The sequence below is a fragment of the Lissotriton helveticus genome, chromosome 7, assembly GCF_964261635.1.
Source record: "Lissotriton helveticus chromosome 7, aLisHel1.1, whole genome shotgun sequence".
NCBI lineage: Eukaryota > Metazoa > Chordata > Amphibia > Caudata > Salamandridae > Lissotriton > Lissotriton helveticus.
In genome coordinates this window covers 1,895,887,752-1,895,895,573 of record NC_136068.1, presented here as the reverse complement: position 1 = coordinate 1,895,895,573, position 7,822 = coordinate 1,895,887,752, and the positions used below count along the sequence as shown (strand labels likewise).

Below are 7,822 nucleotides of genomic sequence, written 5' to 3'. Positions count from 1 at the left end.
AAGAATAAGTAGGTTGGTGGGCAGCATACAACAGAGTCACTTGTATCTTGCAGAGCAATAGACACTGGTGAATGTGTTTCAGAAAAAACAGGCATAATTTCATAATTAGAATTGTGTCAGAATAGATACCAAGATGGAGATGTTAAATCCATGTGGTTCAAGAGTGTGGTGTCCATCTTAGTTTGGGCTCAATCTCATTGATTAATAAGAGAAAGGAGGTGCTTAATTTATTTTTTCACTTATGCAGTGACCATATGACTGCTCTGTACTGTGCTGCAGTCCCAAGTCTTACTACTTGCACTGCCGGTAGTGTTGGTGTACAATGAGTATGATGGTGACTCCAGTCAAACTCATTTTACTCCCTGTTCCCTCTTGTACAAAGAATACAAGGCAAAACAGGGACCTTTGATGTAAAAAAAGAAGAGAGCGAGTGAGAGACAGAAACATACGCTGAATTTCACAATGTGAAATGACATCATCTAATCTATATAAGCTTTATTGACTATAACTAATTAAAACCATTACAGAAATTGCAAAACCAATAAAATCATAAATTTTTTTCTTTTTTTCTTTTTTTAAAGGTAGGCAAGAAGCTAGAACATAAAAAGAGAAACCAGATGAATAAAATAACATTGGCAAGGTGATCTAAATACATATCCTCTTTGGCTTTTGCCCGGGGCAGATTCCTAGCTGTTCCCAAGAGAGGCAGAGTTTAGTTGATGGTTGATTACAGTGTGTGCTCATAGATGTATGAGCTTTGCTGGGCAAATAGGCAGAGGGAACAGGAGCTTAAAAAGGGTGGTGCCCCTGAGAGAACAGTAGGTTGATTTATGCCCAGTGATGTTAAAAAAGTAGTAACCCTGGCCAGTTGTTAACAATGGTAGTCTTCTACAGCAGCGGTCTCAGTTGGAAGCTTACTTTCGCTAATCCATTGTTCCAGACAGAAGAGTAGTTGTTTTGTGCAAATAAGCCAAGTAAGTAGACATTTTTAAAGAGGCCACCACTAAGAGAACAGCAGCATGATTTCTATCCAGTGATGTTAATAGAGCATAGAATGGCAAGCTGTTAGAGATAAAAAACCGCAGCAGCAGTGGTCTTGATTTGAGCATTTTAATTCCTGTAGTACTTTGTTTCAAGACAGAAGAGTAGCAGCTGTTTTTTTTTTGTTAAGTTAGGTGTGGTAGGCTCAACTTGTTCCAGAAGATGTGTCTGCACTTGACGTTTTTTTCTACCAATGCTAAAAACTCAACTAACTTGCAGTTTACCTGCAAGTCACCTGGTTTGAAACAAGCAATCACAGCTTGTCTCTGCATGCGGATCCCTTGCTGGTTGAACTGCAGTTTAGGTAAGCGAGACCTTGCCGTCTTCAGGCTGATAAATGTGCAGGTCAGATGTGCCATGCCCTCATTCTCGTTTCTGCACAGGCGGCATTGCGATGGGATTTGACCACTCAGCCATGCGGGATAGCTGGGAGTTTTCCCAGCCAATGTTTCAGGAATTTTTCTTTGGTATTCCTGGAGTATCCCAGGCTAAAAAATGGCTGTTGACTGAGCAATGTGTAGCTGTTAATTGTCGTATAACCACGGTAACCCAGAATATATCTGGGTAAGGGGGAACTGGAGGCACGGGTTCTAGGAGCTAGCGGCCTCCAACAAACCACAAAAGAGCTGCTCCTAGTGGAAAAAGGGGGGCTAAGTGTAAATGTTTCTAGTTTAAGAGTGTTGGCATCTCACAAAAAGTGTAAGACTGGTCTCACACACCACCTGGTGTCATGCTTCATCATTGACCAGTCCTCGCCCTCCAAAAAATTGGTTTGGTGGAGGGCGGGCATGCACCTGACGACAGGGATGCACTTCTAATCTAAGTGGGGGCCCAAAGAAAAAGTGAGTTTAAAATCCATTACAGGCGTCATATTATTTTTAATGTTACTGGTGCCTATATGGTATGCTAAAAACGTGGTCGGTGTATTGGGGTATTAATTGTCCCCACACCGATATCAAGAGGTCAACATGTTTCTGCCAAGTGGCCCATGTGGGTCCGCGGCATTCATCAGGACCTATGTGTGACTGAGGGGTGGGCTCCACCCTATCCAAACTGTGGTTGGAGGGTGCCCACTATGTGGGCAGGTGGTGAATGTGCTCCACTGCAGAGAGGCCATGATTGTTAAAGCCCTAAATAATGGAACTCATGGCTCTATAAGAGGGTAAAGGATCACGGACCCCTTTGATCCAAGGTGTATTAGGGGATATTCTCCGCTGCTCCACCTGTGTAAACTCATCGAGGAGAGGAGGAGGACACACAGGTGGAGCATAGGAGGCCCATAGGAATGATTGGGAAATTAATCTCAATTTGCGATTCGCAATTTGCTAATCGCAAATTGAGAATAATTTCAAGGGTGCAGGTGTGTCTCAAGAACACCCTGCTGCACCCCTGAAATGTACATGAGTGTGCATATGTCGCACATACATGCCCAATGGGCATGTGTGTGCGTCACATGCCACCTTAAAAAATGCCAAATTGTGCATTTTTTAAAGAATTCGCAAATTACCATCAACTACAAGTTGGTGGTAATTTGCGATTTCTTAGCCAAAAATCGCAATTCAAAAATGCTACATACATAGCATTTAAGGAATCGCAAAATTGCGATTCCTGAAATGCTATGGCAAAATAAGGAATCGCAAATTTTTGAGATTCCTTAATTTGCGAATTTTGTATGCATGCCAAAACATGCAAATAGACCGTTTGCGATTCGCAAAGGCCGAAATTCTGAGAATTTCGGCCTCTGCGATTCGCAAACGGCTTGATACATCTAGGCCTAAGTCTTTGATACTGGTAGGACATGTATATAGAAATACTGGTTGTTGGTTGAAAATCCTTTGATGTCAGGTTTGATCTGCAACATGTTCCAATATTGTATGATTGTTTTCTTGATGTTTGTACTCTGCATTTAGACATAAATTCCATCCTTTCAGTTTATCCCTTTCATATTTGTCAATAGTTGCAATGCAATAGGTCTCGCATTTATGCGAGTTTGAGCCATTGACATTGCAAATAACAATGCCTTTTATTTTTGTGTTTGTTATTAAAAAATAAATACGAAAAAAAACCTAAAAGCCATTGCCATTTACAATACCAATCGCTCAAACTCGCGTAAATGTGAGACCTAGTGGCTATGCCAATGCTTGTTTACTTTTAGCGAGAGGCGCGCAAGTTTGTCTTCACTTTGCTGATGAACTCTGTCACTCTGTCAGATGTGCTTATTTGTATTCTCGAGCCTCTGACATCTTTTAAACCTGATAGTGAAGTTCCTTTGCCTTATTTAACCACTATGTTGTCCCAGTAAGTTTTGATGCTAATGATTAAGACACACGCACAAAACTCTCTTGCTCAAATTGCCATGCTGGATTGCAGCCTGATCCCGCCTCGCGTAGTCGACCATCTGTGAGTTGAAAAGTGAGACAGCCCGCAGTGGTGAGTGCAGACACCTGAGTCTGTATGTTAATTAAATTATGAATTCAGGCTGTACGAGATTAGGGTACTGTTGTGTTACAGAACTCCCTGTAACTATTAAAGTCAGACCTCCGTTGCCCCGCAGGTACGTGCACAGATGATTTCAAGTACTTGTTGGTGAGCACAGCCGGCTTTTTGGTGGCCATGCTTGGTTCTTGGTAAAGTATTTCCTTCTATCATAGGTACAAGACATTGTGTGCACTAATTAGATAGCTGTGATAATTAAGTTTAAATATAGTTATTGCGTTCCTCTCGTTCGTTTTCCATTGTTTATTTTGGCTTCTCATCCTATTTTTGTTTCAAAGGGAAACATTTAGAGTAGAATTAAGTTTGCTAGATGACTCTCTCATCCGGAATACCATAACCTAACACTGCTTTCATTCTTACAACTCTCTGAAATCACCCATTTTAGTTCAATAGGTTAAATAGAGGTGACCCAGGACTACAACTCCCAAAATGCACTGGGGTACTAAATTAAATTAAGGCTGGAATATTGTTTCCTGGGGACATGACACCGTCTGGTACTCTTAATTGTAATATAAAAACGGTTCAGTCAAAAAAACAAAACATATCAAGCACAGCTTACTTTCATGCTTATATTCCCAGGCAATTGACTAGTAGCCAGTTTGCTGACATTCAGTTAGTTTTAACTTTAAATGGATGGACACATACTTATGCAAAACAAAGTTTTGTTCCAAAAACAGTATGCAAAACTTCAACGTAGTCACATATCTCTGGGCCCCAAGCTGTAGCCGTGGACACTCAGTCCCTTCAGCTTTGCTAGAGGCAGAGAGAGTGCACAAAAAAAAAAGCGGCGATGGGAGCTTATAAGGGTTTGGCCAGAGGTATTGGCTTAGCCAATGGGTTTAAGCTATGTTGTAGAGCAACTAGTTTGAGTCAAAGAAACAGAAAACTGATCGGGTATAAAAATATAAGCTGCCTTTAACTGAATTACAATGCAGCATAGTTGTGCCAATGACGTCCTGGGACAGGGTTAGGAGATCCCTTCAGGTCACCTTGAGGCCACTGTTCCAGTCTTTGGTTTTGTTTTTAGAAATCAGTGTCATCAGGTGCGTTGGTCTAATTGGTTCTGCTGAACCACGATAAACTCCCAGAATACAGTGAATTGTTCAGTGAAGGGGTGGCACTGGAAACGTGGCATCCCATGAAGTGGAGTCAGTTAGTAAACCTTCCTTTTGAACGGGGTAAGTGGTAGACTGAGCATCTCATAGCCATGGGGAAGATTATGAACATTTCTAACTTTAACAAGCATTGGCATAGCCAATAGTTCTCGCCCTTGGGAACTTATGAGTGTTTAGCCATGCAACAGTTAATGTTGTTGCAGTAAGGATATTGTGCTGCATAACTAAATGCTTATAAGGTACCAAAGGTGAGACCTTTTGGCTATGCCAATGCTTGTTATATTCTGCCTTCATTTATTTGCATTATCTGTTCTCTCCTCTGAATTCTCATCTGCATTTGGAACAGTTGACTTTAATTTTTGTTGGTTCCCCCCCACCCCCCTTCCTCTATTGACTCCTAATTCGTATTAGGTTTAGAGTACATGCATAGGAACTTACATTAGATGATAAAGGGAATTTACTAGAAATTAAGAGGTGCAGCTAAGATTTCTAATATGCAAAACGTAACACCACCATAGTTTGTTATGTTAACTCCAGGTGATCCCCCTTTGAAGTGGGAAAAGGTATTTGAAAACTATGATATTGTACGCGGACCTCACCTGGGGTTGGAAAGCAAGGTAGTTTTATTATGGCATTATTTGGGTGCGGCAGGGCAGGAGATACTGGAACACTTACCATAATTAGAAGCCAACGAAGCTAGAGGGCAAAATGATTATGAAGTTAGTTTGAAGAAACTGGATAATCACTACGGGCCATATTATCAAGAAAGGGCAATACATTATCGCCACTTTTATTGACAGGAAACTGCCGCTAAAGCGGCGATAATGGGCTTGATAATATGCCCTTGTGAATTCCCATAGAAGGCCAGGTTAACACCAGAACCTGGGCTTCTATTGGAATTCACAAGGGCATATTATCAAGCCCATTATCGCCGCTTTAGCGGCAGTTTCCTACCTATAAAAGCGGCGATAATGTATCGCTTTTACCTAAGAGCACCATTATTGAATGCTATCATTTTAAACGAGGCACAAAAGAGGGGGAAACAGTGGGAGGATTTGGGTCAGACTTGAGAAAACTAGCTACTAGTTGCAATTTTGGGTGTGTGTGTGTGAGGAGCGTATTAGAGATCAATTTTTATTAACGTGTAAAATAGAAGAAATACAGGAAGAGTTGTGGTTGAAAGACGGGGGAAGTGTTGACTGTGGTAAAACAGATTGAACACATGATGCATTGCGTGTGAGAGATAAAACAGGATGGAGAAGGGAAAACTGGAGTGAGTGAGATTACAGAAGATATACGTGAAGTCATGGTGGTCAGAGGAGATAAAAAGACATAAAAGAGAATAAGGGTGCAGGAGGATTTAAAGGCCATTTGTATATATGTTGTAAGGCAGGGTAGCTTGCCAACAGTAAAGAATGTCCAGCATTGAGAGCAACGTGCAATTGGTGCAGGAAGAGAGTCCGTTTCAGAGTATGTCGCACAAGTGGAATGATTCACCTTAGTAATGGGAATTACACCAGGGATAGCAAGCATGACACACACCAAAAAAACTGTAGTTGATTTCATGCTGGAGGTGTTTCTTAGAGAGGGGTTGTCTAGCTCTATACAGACAGATATTGGAGCACAGCTCTGCTCGCAAGAAATGAAAGAGTTGTTACCTTGCAGCGGTATCAGACACAGATTAAGTGCATTATATCACCCTGAAACTAATGGGATGGTTTAGAGGTTGAATAGGACCATCAAGGATGAAATTCAGTTGGCCACAGTCAGTGGTTTGTGTTAGAGAGAGGAAGTCACGAAACCGCAAGAAGCATATTGGCTTTTACCACACCAAACCAATAGTGTCACACTGTTTGAACTCATGAAAGCTAGAAAGCCAAACTCGAGACTTGTGCCAGGTGGAATGAAGTGGCATAAGGGGTGGTTGGGTCTTACTACGGTCGAAAGACATAGACAAAGGAAACAGAGGGTCCAAACACAGAGGAAAACAAGTTATGACAAAATACATGGGATCAAAGACACTTAATTTGAAGCGGGGGACCTGGTTAAGGTCAAGGCACACACTGGTGGAGTGATGTTGTTGGGTTTCAAAGAACCAATGAGAATTTTGAAACTATTCAGAAATGCGTTGAAAACTCATCACGGCAGAATTTGGTATGTGTGAAAAGTAGCAAAATATTTTGATCCCAAAGTTGAGGGGCCTGCACCTGTGGAGGAGGGAATAGTTTAGAATAAGACCCTCACTGCACCAACCACTGAGAAGGTCAGGCCCCTCATTCGGTCTAGCAGAAGGAGAATATGCTGTCCTAGTTTTCACAAAGATTACATGGTGGACACATTTAGAATTTTTTCTTACTGTGAATTCAATCATATTTGTTCTCTTTTTTTCCAATCTCCATTGCAATTTCTGCGTTCTGTTTATTGTATGATTATCACCTCAGTTTACCCTTTATCCTTCCTTTTCACCCTTTCTTGAGAGGGAAGCAGCACTAGCGCGGTGAGCAGCTGCCAACTCTTATGCTGCCCCTCGGTCAGATTTTTATCTCTATCTTTTTACCGCCCAACTAACAGTGCACCATTTTAAATTCCCTAACGTTTTCAGTGCTAGCGTGTTTTACTTGTTATTTACTTATCGCAGTCTGCCTACACACACTTACTCTCCTGCTGAGACCCTGGTCCGCTGCGGCAATTAGTGCAGATTGAGCGGGGGTCGTTAGCTCCTCCCACTCCTTTCTGGCGACAGCCTCTCTTCCAGCGGGGAAAGTAGTTGACGGGCTAGTCCTCCACTATAAGTGGAATATGCGGAGTTGGCTGCGCAGAGAGGGAGGCAGCACTAGCGTGGTGAGCAGTTGCTAACTCTTAAGCAGCCCCTCCCTCAGATTTTTATCTCTATCGTTTTACCGCCCAACTAGCAGTGCATCATTTTAAATTGCCTAAAATGTTTAGTGCTAATGTGTTTTACTTGTTTTTACTCACCGCAGTCTGCCTACACACACTTCCTCTCTTGCTGAGACCGCGGTTGGCCGCAGCAATTAGTGCCGATCGAGTGGAGGGTCGTTTAGCTCCTCCCACTCTCTTTCGGTGACAGCCTCTCTTTCGGCTGTGAAACGAGTTGATGGGCTAGTCCTCCACTATAAGTGGAATATGCAGAGCAAGCCTGTCTTCATCCA

General features: G+C 42.2%; 1 long non-coding RNA gene across 1 annotated transcript in view; it reads left to right on the top strand.

The window, feature by feature from the left end:
* The first annotated feature begins 853 nt into the window (after nucleotides 1-853).
* The window catches only part of LOC144767835 (uncharacterized), a 132,252-nt gene continuing 125,283 nt past the window's right edge, over nucleotides 854-7,822 (top strand). The window contains exon 1 of the long non-coding RNA XR_013598355.1: nucleotides 854-974. This is a non-coding gene — a long non-coding RNA (uncharacterized LOC144767835). The remainder of the gene's footprint in view (nucleotides 975-7,822) is intronic.